This window comes from Urocitellus parryii, chromosome 4 (genome assembly GCF_045843805.1).
Source record: "Urocitellus parryii isolate mUroPar1 chromosome 4, mUroPar1.hap1, whole genome shotgun sequence".
Taxonomy (NCBI): domain Eukaryota; kingdom Metazoa; phylum Chordata; class Mammalia; order Rodentia; family Sciuridae; genus Urocitellus; species Urocitellus parryii.
The window spans coordinates 203143390-203157510 of NC_135534.1; positions in this window are offsets into that span (position 1 = coordinate 203143390).

Below are 14121 nucleotides of genomic sequence, written 5' to 3' on the forward strand. Positions count from 1 at the left end.
TCCTGAATTGTGCCCAGCCAGACTGCGGCAGGGTGGGATGGGTGGGGAGGGTGTATGGGGGCAGGAAAGATGGTGGAATGAGATGGACAGCATTACCCTATGATGACACTACATCGTGTACAACCAGAGAAATGAAAAGTTGTGCTGCAGTTGTGTACAGTGAATCAAAATGCATTCTGCTGGGGCTGGGGGTGTGGCTCAAGCGGTGGCGCGCTCGCCTGGCATGCGCAGGGTGCTGGGTTCGATCCTCAGCACCACATAAAAAAATAAAATAAAGATGTTGTGTCCACCAAAAACTAAAAAATAAATATTTTAAAAATGTATTCTGCTGTCATATATACCTAATTTAAATAAATTAATAAATAAAAACCACAATGAGACACTTTATACCTACGAGGGTGGCTACAATAAAAGAGACAGCAGCAGAGCTGGGGAGGATGTGGAGAAGTTGGAATCCCCACACATTGCTGGTAGAAATGTGAAGTGGTGGGACCACTGTGGAAAACAGTGTGGCAGTTTCTCAAAAAGTCAAGCACAGGGCTGGGGCTGGGGCTCAGAGTAGAGTGCTTGCCCGGCATGCATGAGGCCCTGGGGTCAATCCCTAGCATCAACGTTTAAAACAATAAAAAAAATTAAAGGTTGTTTAAATATGTTAAAGAATATGTTCTTGGGGCTGGGTTTGTGGCTCAGCAGTAGAGCACTCGCTTAGCATGTGCAAGGCCCTGGGTTTCATCCTCAGCACCACGTAAAAATAAATAAATTAAATAAAGGTATAAAAAATGTTATTTTTTTTAAAGTCAAACAGAGAGTTGCCTATGGTCTAGCAATTTCACATCCAAGAGATTTGAAGATATATGATGTCCACCCAAAGGTGTGCACGTGGATATTCATTATCAGCATTAGCCATAGTAACTCAAAAGGGAAAGCACCCCAAATGTCCAGAATATTATTCAGCCCTAAAAAGTAAGTACTGCCACATTTCCCTAGGAAAAGAGTCGCACAGCGGCCTCTTGTGTTTGATTCCATTTACATGAAGTTCCAGAATAGCTAAGTGCTAAGAGACACAAGGCAGATCAGTGGTTTCCAGGGCCATGGGGGAGGAAGGAACGAGGAGTGACTGCTAATGAATGCAGGATTTCTTGGGACTATAAAAGTGTCCTGGAATTAGGTAGCAGTGATAGTCGCGCAACTTTATGAATAGGTTGAATTGTAAATTTTAAAAGGGTGATGCTTATGGTGTGAAGTTATAGCTGTCTTAAAAAATAATAATAAAAACAAACCTTGGCAGCTCCACATGGCCCCAAGGACCTTTCATGATCTAGCCTCTGCCTGACCTTCCAGCCCTGTCTCTTACTAGTCTTTCCATTGATCACTTTGCCGAGAGCAGCAGGGCCACAATAAATAAATAAATAAATATATATATATATATATATATATATATATATATATATATTTTTTTTTTTTTTTTTTTTTTTAAAGGATTTAACATTGGAACTTGACTTTAGTTCCTGGGAGCTGAATAAGCAGTTTTTCTGGTGGTTGTCCTGGTGTCAAATGGATGGCCTGCAACAGCGTCTGCTGCTTCATCTCTCCTTCCTACCTTCATACAAATTTCCCTTGAAGCCAACCCAGCCCCAGAAATGCACAGGGAAGGGCATTCTGGGAAATGTAGTTCTAGCTTAGTTAAAGTGCACAGTACAAAGACTCCATCAGCTCTTCTCACCCCTGTCGGGAACATAGGCCCTGTTATCATCCAATCATACCTACTCATCTTTCGAATTTAGCCACCTGCAAGAAACCTCTCTGATCCTTCCTCCAGACTTGGACAGGCCTCCTCTGACCTCCCACTGCCCTCCCTACCTTATACAGTCTGCCACCTACAGTTGGGGAGATTGTACACAACTCTGAGGGCACAGTTCACATAGCCATCATGGACCTGTATCTTTGCATGACTTTTCCCATGATGGCAGTAAAGAGACCGAAGCCATGAGGCATCTTTTTCTAACACAGGTGTTCATAGGCTGTTGTGGGCAGACTGTACTTACCTCAGGGGATGGAGGCTATTTCACTTCCTAGACTGTGAGCCCCACCTGCAAGGGATCACAGCAGAACAACTCGACTGGGATTTCCAGCATTTAAAACAGGGCCTGGCACCCAGCAGACTCTCAATGTTTGTAAAAATGAGAATAAACAAATATCTGGGGGGCTGAAATGGGAGCGGCAGAAGAGAGTGCAAAAGGATGGGTAGGCTCAGGAACGGGGCTAGAGGCAAACAGCAGATAGGGCACAGCAGGGTGGATCAGAGTATGGATTCAGGAGCCAGGCTCCCATCTCCATCACTTACTAGCTGTGTGACCTACACTAAGTTATGCACCTCTCTGTGCCTCAATTTGCTCACCTGAAACCGAGCACCTCCCTCAAGGGGTTGTAGGAGAATTCATTGGGCTAATGTTTGTAGAACACTTGGATAAAAGTATACAAATGTTTGTTAAGCAAATAAATATATACATATATATACACACACAATAAATAAATAAAATGAACGAAAGATGAAGCATTTTGTTTCTCTCTCAAAGCCAGGGTAAAAGGCAGCTCCCCTCTAAGGAAGTTGCTGCTGGGGCTCCCCATTTCAGCAGCTGGAAGGCAGTGTAGTGCTTCTGCTCTGAGAATACATAGGTTTAAGAGCATGAAGACAAATGCCCTGGCGGTAAGAACATTTAGACTAGAGGGTATTGCATTAGCATACTGTTAGTTAAGGAATTATAGCTCTTAGGATACCAGCTTCAGCACAATAAAATGATTTTTAAAACAACATTTTAAGAACCTGATTAAAACATAATGCTCTGTTTAGTTACTGCCACAAAATGTTTCGTTTGCAAATTACAGCCCAGCGGATTTAATTTACTTTCTGCTGACACCCATATTAGACGTGATGGACCAGGCCGGCGCAGCAGGCTGCAGGCTCCAGAGCAGTGGAGTGGGATGTGAGCTCATGGGCTCCACCACTGGACTGTTTGGGAGGCAGTGTGATGATCCTGACTGTGTGCTACCCCTGCAGGGCACACCCCAAGGGTCTCATGAAAGGCCTACACACATGGTCCTTCTTGCCCCCTAGGGTTTGGGGCTGGCAGGACATTGGGCTGAGAGCAGAGACTGAAAATTGGTGACCAGTGGCTGTCGTGAGCGGTGCTTTAATAATTACTCGGAGGAGGAGGATTGTCTTTGAATGCAAACATATATTCATACAATCATATCAATCGTCAAACAGTTAACTCAGTTCACACTAATTAAACACATCACAACAATCCCCGGACAACCACGAGTTCCAAGTACCTCCGATGCTACGCAACTTCTCTTAGCTGAAGATCGAACGTTATTGTCATTGTTATTGTTGTGGTTGTGCAGTGGTTCTCCCCAGCCGATGATTGGACACCAGGGAATGGTGGAATCGATCCAGTGACAGCCAGCAAGGCGGCCAGTCTCACTGACGTCCTAGGAGCGAAGCTCTCTGATGTGGCAGGACAGTGGTTTAAATACAGTTCCAGGTTGGTGCCCATCTGTCCGGTCCTTGGGTGCTGTTCTGTTGCCCTCAGGCATTGTTCCGTCTGTCTCTAGATCATGGTCCTTGTCAGTCACATCCAGCTATTGCTAAGCATCCCTGTGGCCAAGTTCAGCTCTCATTGTTGGCCTGGCTCTCACCCTGACTTCTGAAACTGATCTGAGCTAACCTTGGACAACTGGAGCTCTCGCTTGAAAATCTGATGTTTTGTCACTCTGGAAAAAATGGGAAGAACTGGCAATGTTGGACAGTCATTGTCATGACAACAAAAGGCTAGGATTTGAGAGGCTAGGTGCCTTCTGTTTGTCACAGTCCCTACTATTCCCTACTGTGCACCTCACATGAAGGAGCATGAGATGACTGGGATCCTGTTTTTTTTTTTCGTGTGAGCTATTTTTTCTTGGGTAGAGAAGCATTCTCCCACTCATTCTGGGTTCCAGCAGGAACAGATGGCTTTTATGCTGGGCAACTGAGGAGAATTTACTGGGATTATCTATACGGTACGGCCAGGATCTAGAGAATGAAAAATACAGTCCCCCGGGCTACTGAGGGGGAGCTATTGCCACTGTGAATCTGAAGGGATATGGGCAGGAGGCCTGCAGAGAGCGGGCTGCTGACCTGGCTGAGGCTGGGTCACTCCATGGGAAGGAAGCCCTCAAAATCGTTATTCAAAAGCATTCTCCCCCACTCCCTCCAGTCTTCTCTGTGGCTCCCAGGAGCTACACCGTTGGAAGCCGGCAGACCAGGGAGTCCATGCAGATCAGCCTCTACCCAGCACTGTCAGGAATGGGGAGGCAGGAAGAATCTGAAGGAAGGGCCAGTGGAAGAGAGCTGGCATGTCCCATGTCCTTCAAAATTGTCAAGACTACCCCCCCCACACACACACACATGCACACACGCAGAAGCAAATGTTTAAGGACAAACAGCGGGCAGTTCTGTGTGGAAGTGAAGGCCACGCTTCCTTGTACACTAAATGTGCAAAGGTGCGCTCCTCCCTTCTCACCCATCACCTTCCAGGCCCCCCAGATATCCGACTTTGCCTCCGGGACTCTGGGAGCGCCATCCTCTTCTCCCTCCACCTCCAACCTTCACACCCTACCTCAATCTTGGCTTTATGTCCATGTGAGAAAGGAGATTCCCACGGGTTCTACAAGGAGGAAATGGCATCAGAGAACCCTCTGGTCCTCTCCACCCCTGGTCTGTATGGGGAGGCAGAGGACAGGTCATGCTCAGTTGCTGGCCTTCCCCTGGATCTGCCTTTGGAATCTCATCGCTGTGCTGCTCCTGCTGCCCTGCCGCGGCTCAGCCAGGCAGAACAGCCCTGGAAAATTGGGTTCCAGGAGGGAGGTTCAAGCTGTTTTCTTCAATTCAGACTTATCATGTATTAAACTGAAGCTAGTGTCCCTTTATGATCTCAGTCCCTTCTGCCTCATGTTGAATGTGTGGTTTTGTTTTTTGAAGTCCACCATGGAGACCCAGCCTGGATTTAAAGAGTCCCTCACTTTATGAGATTTGTAGGGAGGCAGGTCCCACCTTCCACTCTAGAAACCCGAAGGGCTAGTTGGTTGCTTTCCCAGCCTCCCTCACAGCTGGGAAGCAGGCACCGGCCCCAGCATCACCAGCCAGGGGACTCTGACTTGACCACTGGCCCAGGGAGGCAGCGTGGCAGCTGCAGCAAGATCTGCCTCCAAAGCAGCAGGGCAGCAACAGTACAGGCAGGGGAGTCCAGTCAGCAGTGACAACGATGGTGGCTATGGTTGTGACTATGGTGGTGGTGGCAGCAACCTGGCCACTCTAGTTCAATGGCCCAGTCACAGTGTGGTTTGGCTACATAGTGAAGGAGCTTAATTTTCCAGCACTCCCAGGGACAATGTGAGCCTTTCAGTGCATTCCTTCTCTGTTTAAATCCATTCCTGTTCCATGAGACTTAGAACTTCTACGATACCTGTGCACAGCCATTGCAACAGCCGGGACCCTGGAGGAAAGAGTGGGTTAGTGGCAGCCACCTGCAGCCTGTGTACCCATTAAAACTATCCTGAGTGCTGGCTGGGGGTGGGGCACCTTCTTGTAATCCCAGTGACTTGGGAGGCTGAGGGAGGAGGATCACAAGGTCAAGGCCAGACTCTGCAACTGAGCAAGACCCTGTCTCAAAAAATACAAAGAGCTGGGTGTCCAGATGGGGTTGCACATCTGTCCCAGAACACACCCTGGTGGCAGGAAAATGGGAAATGTGGATCCGTTTTATCTAACCAAGGCCCTCCCCAGAGCTGAACCCCTCTCACCTCACAGAAAGAAGGGAGCAGGTGGCAAAATCACCCCCAAAAAATAAGCTCCCTGTGAGTGGGAAGAGGGGGACGATGCTGGGCACTCAGGAGACTCCCATTATCTGGGCGTGTCTCAGCTCTGCTCCTGCCCAGCCGGTGAAGCTGGACCAGTTCCTGTCCTCCTCGTGCACAGTGCCCACATCAGGACAAGGGTGGAGAGGGCCCGTGCTGGAGCCCTTCTATCCCGGCCACTCTACAGGTCGTGGGTCTCTGAGGCATTTCAGCACCGCCTGGAGACAGTGAGTGGGGTGTGACCGATTCACGTGTTGGAGTCCTGACAGGCTGTGCCTCAGAAAGTATTGGGAATAGGGCCTCGAAGAGGTGGTTAAGTTAAAATGAGGCCACTTGTGTGGGCCCCAATCCAATCTGACTGATGTCATTATAAGGAGACAAAAACATCCAGAGAGATACTGGGGGTGTCCATAGTAGGACATCTGCAAACCCAGGAAAGAGACCTTGGGAGAAATCAAAGCTACCACATCCCGATTTTAGGCTTTCAATTTTCAAAACTGTGAGAGAATGAATGTCTGTTGTTTCCTTTTATTTACTCCTTCCTTCCCTCCTCTCTCCTTCCCTCTCTCTCCTCCTCTCTCCAGGCTCTGGCTCCATGGCCCAAGCTGGCCTGAACTTGAGATCCTCCTGCCAGTCTCCTGGTAGATGCTATTACAGTTGTGTGACACAGTCCCAGGCAAATGTCTGTTCAAGCCACCAGTCTCTGGTATTTTTGTGATGGCAGCCCTAGAAAATTGGCACAGTGGCTATGAACTTGGAAGTAGCAAGTCACTCCATGAAGTGGGAGGGTGAATCAGTCAGAGGGTGAATCAGTCAGAGTTCCGATCCCTGCCTGGCACTCACCCGGTCCATGACCCTGGGCAGCTCACTTCAGTTCTCTGAGCCCAGTAGCAAAGTGGGAGGAGCACCTTTTACAAAAGCAGTTGAACTTACAACAGTCTCAGTTATCCATTTGCAGACAGGGTGACCACGGGGAGTGTGATGAAGAGGTGTCAGAGAGAACAGGGCGCAGCAGGGTTAGGCCTTGGGCTCCAGGTGAGTAGTCAGAGGGTGGTGGCTCCTCACTGGCCAGAGGCAGTCACCTCCTCTCAGCCCACACATCCGGCTCCAGACTCTGCCCTCTATACCTAGGCTCAGAAAGTTTTATGAACTCCCTCTCCCAGATGACCAGATCTGGTTTATGCATCTTCTGGGACCCCCAGCACCTCACCTGTGATGAGCATACAGAAGGACCTTCTGCATGGACTTGTAAATTCCAAGCACTTAGCTGGATGTGTCCACACAGTAAGTGCTCAGAGTAGTGTGAAGATTACCGTGACAGGGTAGGCTCAGACCCTGCAGGGTGAAGATGACGCTGAGCTTGCCTGAGTTAGAGCCATACTGTTTCCTAAACGCACCCCACACACCCACCCACACAAACCGCCCTCCAGCTCACTCCTGATAACTGGACCAGCCACCTCACTGGTCTCTGGGCACCCAGGTTCACTTCCCTCCATCCCAAACTCCACTGGGCAGCCAGCAAGGTCTTTCCAAACAGTCCTGAACATAATCCCAGCAGAAACTCCCGCCCTCACTACAGGTTCTCCTGTCCTCAGAGTCAATGCGAGCTCCTCCCATGGCTTAGCAAGCAGGCCTGCAAGAGTCAGACCCCTGCTGCCCCTGCAGCCTCTTGGCCGCCCCTCCTGCCTTCAAGTACCGCAGTCCCACCACACTGAACTATTTTCAGTTCCTTAAACATATGGAACTGCATGTTTTATTCTCTCTACCAGGAAAGTGCTTGTCCCTCCTCTTCACTTGGATAGCTCAGCCTTTAGACTTCCGGTTGGATGTTACTTATTCTGGAAAGCCTCTGAGTCCATGGTGGGCTCACAGCTCCAGCACTGGATTGGAATTGCCCTTGTCCTCACCTGTCTCCCTACTGCATCCAGAATTCTGGTGAGGAAAGGAATTGTGACAGAATTCTTGGGCCTGGCACAGAGTGCAGGATACCAGGGCAGGGCCTGGCTGAACATTTACTAATTGTATTAGTTTTCTATTGCTGCTGTAACAACCTACCACACATTAACAGCTTAAACCACACAACCTGGTTAATTTACAGTTCTGTAGAGCCATCCTGTAGAGGGGGTAGGAGTCAGAGCCTGACATGAGTTCCACCCATTCTGGAGGCTCAAGTGGAGGCTGTTTCCTTGCCTATTCAGATCACTGGCAGAATTCAATTTCTCAACACTTGTGGGACTGACAGTTTTCTTTTGGGAAGTCAGCTGAGGGCTACTCCTGCAAGAAATAGCCCCTGTGACTGACTTCCTCCATCTTCAAAGCCAGCAATAAGAGGTCAAGTCCCCTTAACACTTCAAATTTCTCCTCCTCCTACCATCTCATCTCTCAGAGTCAGGCAGGAAAGTTTTGTTTTTATTTTCCTTTTAAGGACTCATGTGATTAAACTGAGTCCACCTAGATAATCCAGGATAAACTCCCATCTCCAGGTCCGTGAACTTAATCACATCTACACAAATCAATTTCTCTCTCTCTTTCTCTCTCTCTCTCTGTAAGATAACATTTGTAGAGGTTCCAGAGATTAGCTCTTTAAGGATCTATTATTCTGCTTACCATACTGAATGAAAACTATTGAAAAATCAGCAGGATAGAGAAAAGGCCTGGATGAGGGCAGGACACCACAGCTGGAGTCTTGGGGCCTGGTTCAGTGTCTGCTGCCCAGTTAACAGGAACAGGGATGAGCTGAGGTAGTGATCCACAGGGAGGTGTGGAATCCAGGGGAGTAGGAGGGAGCTGGAAAGGAGAGACTTCTCCACAAAGGGTTAGGGTCAGATTAGAAGTCTTTGGGGCTAGTGACAATGCGGGGTTATAACCCAGATGTCAGACAGAGTCCTGGTCCCTTCTAATACAAATATGATCAGCCCAAACCACCATCCCTTTTCCTATGGAGAGCTCCATGTTTTTCCAAGGTGCCTGCAAGTATAGCCAGGGTAGACTTGTCACTAGCCACTCCTGGATCTGAGTGACAGCTTGTGCTAAACTTTTTCAATTTCTGTCCCTTGAACCTCATTGTCCCCAAAGGAACTTGACTCTTGCTTTGATGTACACACACACACACACACACACACACACACACACACACACACACCCCATTCCTGCAGGGCCTTTGTGGGTCAGAAAGCCTTTACTGAAAGTCTGAGATGACAGAGGGGTCTCATGTGAAACACCTTTTTTCTTAAATGACCAATCATGCTTCCCTCCCTCACCAGGGTTTTCCCTCTGATTGCACTTGAAGTTCCCTCATCTCCCCACCTAGCTGCTGGCACTCTTTCACCCTTCCTCTCCCCCCCATTTCTAGATGCCTCTCCCAATTCTCATCCCAATATTCAGAGTAAAGGTGATAGACTGAATTTTTGGCCCTAATTCTCCACCCTCCTCTGTGTCCTTTCCCATGTGATTTTGAAGTTCCCCTCCCAAGTGGAGGACTGTGCTTTCCTGCCCATCAGCCTGGGTTCAGCCACAGGACTCATTATGGTCACTGGGATGTTAACTGAAATGACATAAGCCAAAACACAAGATATGCTTGCATAGTGGGGCTTGATCTCTTACCTCTGTACTCCCTGAAATAAAATTCTCCTGGGTAGTTGTTGTTCCATTAACCTAGGCCCCAGAATGAAGACACATGGGGCAGATCTGAGCCCCACCTGCACAGAGGAGCCCACCCCCTGGACCCACAGCTGGAAGCAGAGCAGTCAAATTGAGCTCCTTGCTGACCTGCAGGCACATACATTTCTTAAGCCACTGAGTTTTAGGGATTTTTTTTTTTTTTTTGCAGGTTATTAGAGTAGTTGATGCTCGAAAGGGTGCGGCTGCCATAACAAAACCTTAAATATGGTTTTGGGACCAGGTTTGGTCCCACTGGGTCTGGGACCAGGCAATCAGGAGCAAGGAAACATTTACAGGAAGGAGGCTGGAGAATGGTGAGGAAAACTTGGGAAAGGCAGCCTGTGTTAAGCAGTGTAAAACATTTAATAAAACTGCTGAGGGCGAAGATCCAAATGGCAGAAATTTTAATAAACTTTTGTTAGAGTTGAGAGAAGACATCTAGAAGCAGAATGTCAAAAGTAGGACTTTCGGATACTCTCACCCTCGGCCGGCCTGTGTAGTGAGCTGGCTGCGAGATACGACGAAAATCACACGAAACAAATAATTTTCAAAAGCGAAAGCGGGACGGCTCAGCGACCTTAAGGGTCGCTGCTTCCACACTGGAAGGATCGAGAGAGAGCCAGCGTTTTTTATTTATATATGGGGGATACACAAAGGCTTTTCCATAGAATATTCTTCACCAAATAAGGCGGGGGGGGGGGGGGTGTGCTGTCCAGCACAACTCCAGAGCTACAGAGCAGCCTCTATAGCCAAGCAAAGACTGAGGTCATGTGCTTTGCAATAATAAGCCACAAAATGACTTGCAATGCTGGACCAAAATCTCCTTGGCTTCAAAGCCAAGTAGAAGCTATGCAAATAGCTCAGAGGAGGCACCCCACAGGATACTAGATAAATTTTTAAAGTTATTACTACAAGAAAGACATGCTCTGAAAAAACCTGAGCAGTTTTGCAATAGCTAGAAAGAATAGTCTAAAAATTGCTAGGTTGAAAAATAGAAGTTTATAATCTTCAGCCTCCCTAATCAGTAAAATGCTTAAATTAAAATATGATTTGCAAGCAAAAACCTAATTAAGGGTATAGGTCCTTTGAACTGACAAAAGGGCTTCTAGAAAGATTAGGGTGTGTTCCTACACAATCCTGTGGAATCTGTACACAGACGTGTCAAAAGGAATTATGAGTGCGGCTTTTGTCATATGGCATTGACTGGAATAAAATACACAGAAAATTCACAATGTTTTCAAAAGCTATTTATTAGCAAAAGTACCTCCAGCCTGCATTAAAAGAAGCAGAGATTTTCCCAACTTTCTGTGGGAATGTATGAAGCTGAGAAAGCTTATCAGCCACTAATATGTGTATACTCTTCAAATGCTTTTAAGGCACTCTTCAGAATTAACCAAGGGAGTTGTTGGAAAGGAAGAATTTCCAAAGGGCAGAACCAAGACCTGTAGAGAATGAACTGAGAAAACCATTCCCAGAAGAAATCAAGGGCCTGATCTAGAAACATACCTAAATCCCAGGGGAGGGAGATCTTACAATGTTTGCCCAATGGGGCTTCAGAATTGCTATGGGCCAGTGACCTCCTCCTTCTCAAATGACAGTGCTTATTGCAGTCACCTTATTCCTGTTCTAAAATAGTATGCTGGGAGTGGGGGTGAGGAGGCAGATAACTGTGTCTTTTTAATTCATAGGTCTTGGAATCCAGAGGAACGACATCCAGGCCTGATGTAGATCATGAGACCTTGGACTTGGAGCCTTATAAGGCTTTGAGTCTGGATGAGACTTTGGAGGATTTGGGGATTGGGGGTGAATGTGCTTTGCATGTGGGAGGAAACCACATAGCTGTTAAGAAGGCAGACTTTGGTCAATTCACTTATTGTTTTCAATCCTTCACTCCTCCCTGTGTCCCAAGCCTATTGGCATGACTTGTAGTTTATTCCTCTAGAAGCAGAATACACTTCCCTGCCCCTTGACTTAGGCCTTATTGCATTAGCTAACAGAACATTAACAAACAAGACTCGAGAGAAGGCTTAAGATGCTGGACCCCTGACATCATCACAAGATGAGCTCCTCCTGGGTAGCTGCTGTCCCTTTAACTTCAGCCTGTCTGAGTAAATATCTGTGGAGCAGATCCATTCCCCAAAAGAAAGAAACCAAGCTGGGATAGAGACACAGTTCAAAACACAAAAGAATTAATGACGATGTTTTAATCCACCAGGCTGGGTGTTTATTATTCAACAGTAGCTAACTAATACACTTACCATTTGCCTCTGTGGTCCCTACCCTCCAAGGACTCTAGGCTAATACTTGCACATTAAAAGCCCATTGAGGGATGGGTTGTGGCTCAATGGTAGAGCGCTTGCCTAGCATGTGTGAGGCACTGGGTTTGACCCTCAGCACTGCATAAAAATAAACAAACAAATAAAGGTATTGTGTCCACCTAAAAAAAAAAAAGAACCTTAAAAAAAAAACCACATTGAGATTTTTAGCTAAACAGAATTGACTTCCTAAGACTACTTCCTCCCACAATTCTATGTTCCTAACAAGATGGTTGGGTTTTAAATGACAATTTTTAATTTTCTGTTTGATTGGTTTATCAGTTGGAAATATGTTTGGCTATAAGAGAAAATCCCCAAAACAGTGACTTAGGTAAATAATGGGTTTGTTCCTTTTACAGATGGGTGGGTAGATGAAAGATAGGTAGATATAATAACTTATATGAATAAAGGATTTATTTGATGGGTGAATAAATGCATATACAGAGAAAGATAGAAAATGTTTTATGTGGCTATATACATATATATGTATGTATGTTTATATATATATATGTATATATTATATATATATGAATATACATACATGTATTTTCAGTCTTGCCAGAGGTCTCAGTTTGCTTAGTGTTTTCAAAAAACTTTCGGGTGGGGTTGTAACTCAGTGGCAGAGCACTTGCCTAGCACGTATGAGGCAATGGGTTCAATCCTCAGCAGCACATACAAATAAATAAATAAAATAAAGACACTGTGTCCATCTACAGCTAAAATTATTTTTTAAAAAAACTCTGAGCTTTACTGATCTTTCTTATTGCATCTCTGTTTTCTAATATATGATCTTAGCTTTTTCTATGTCCTTCTTTCTACCTTCCTTAATTTTCTTTCCTTTTTTTTTTTAATTTTAGGTAATGAACACATTAATGATATCCTCTACTACTGAGCCACAGCCCTATTCTCTCCCTCTTTGTTTTTTAAAACATGCTTTTTCAATGTTCTGGTTATAAAACATCCAAGGTAGTTGTGGATTTGCTTCTGCTGCTTTCTCTTCTTATTTCCTAATGGGTTTTGTGGTGAAGTACCATAGACACTATCTACTCAGGTCAATTTTAAATAAGAATGTTTAGCTTGTAGGGTTTGGGACCATGATAACTGCCTGTATGAAAGCTGGACTTTGGCCATGAATTCTCTTGAGAAATGTTGTTTCCAGTGCCAAAGCACAGAAAGACAACCATTCTTACTGTCCACCTCTGCATGGCATATTTTTACATTCTAGTTTCCCCTTTTCCTGAGGTAAATATCTTCTCGGGTCCCAATGTGAAGCTATAATTTGGTTCTTACCCTGCTTGGACCCAGGTAAATACCTTATAGTTGGTAGAAGCATTAGCGTTTACTTATCTTCAGAGATGATTTTCAAAATATTTGTCAGGTAGCATAAACACAAACCAATCAGAACAGATGCAGACTGTATCCTTGTATAACTTCTGAACATTGATTTGAACTTAGTAGGTTTGTGTTACTGTTTTTTTCCTGATTTTCTTGTTGATTTTCCTGAAAGGTTATCTTCTTTTAACTTTAAATAATTTGTTGCAATAATATTAGGAGACAGAGTTCACAACATTTCTTGGAATAAGTCTAAGCAAGTTTGTTTGGCTCACAAAACAAAGCATCTGATAGTGAGCTGGGATTGTAGCTTAATGTCATATGAATCCTAGTCTCTCTCAATCTTCTTGCTTTGCTAGCCTTAGTATTTGCCACTTCACAGACACATGATGGTGGCTGAACTTTCAAATTTCAGGCCTGCCTAGAGGCAGAAAGAAAACTGGCAAAGCACTTTAAAAATGACACTCAACTTGAAGTCTTAGTGGACACTGTAAATAGTACTGTTCCAGAATTCCCACTGGATGACTTCTTGATCACTTATTATTGGGAAGAACTTGGTCACAAGACCATGCCCAGCTTAATCACTGGCTGAGAGTAAGATTACCAGGATGGTGGTGGGAGTGTGCCTCAGTTGGGTAAAAAAAGGGGTTGGAACATACACCCTTGAACCAGAATCCTTTTAAACAAGTCCTTCTGCACCCATCCCCATTTCTGTACTTCAATATATTTTTTTCTTTGGCTGTTTTCTAGAATTTCCATGTAGACTTTAGAAAGTCCCAATCTCCTCTCTGAACACCCTTCAGTTCTAGAGTCCAAGAAGCAGCAAGACAGGAACACACCTGGGAAACTGGACACTTTAAGCTAAGACAGAAACAATATCAAACAAGTACGTCTGATCCAACAAGAGAATTCATCCTAA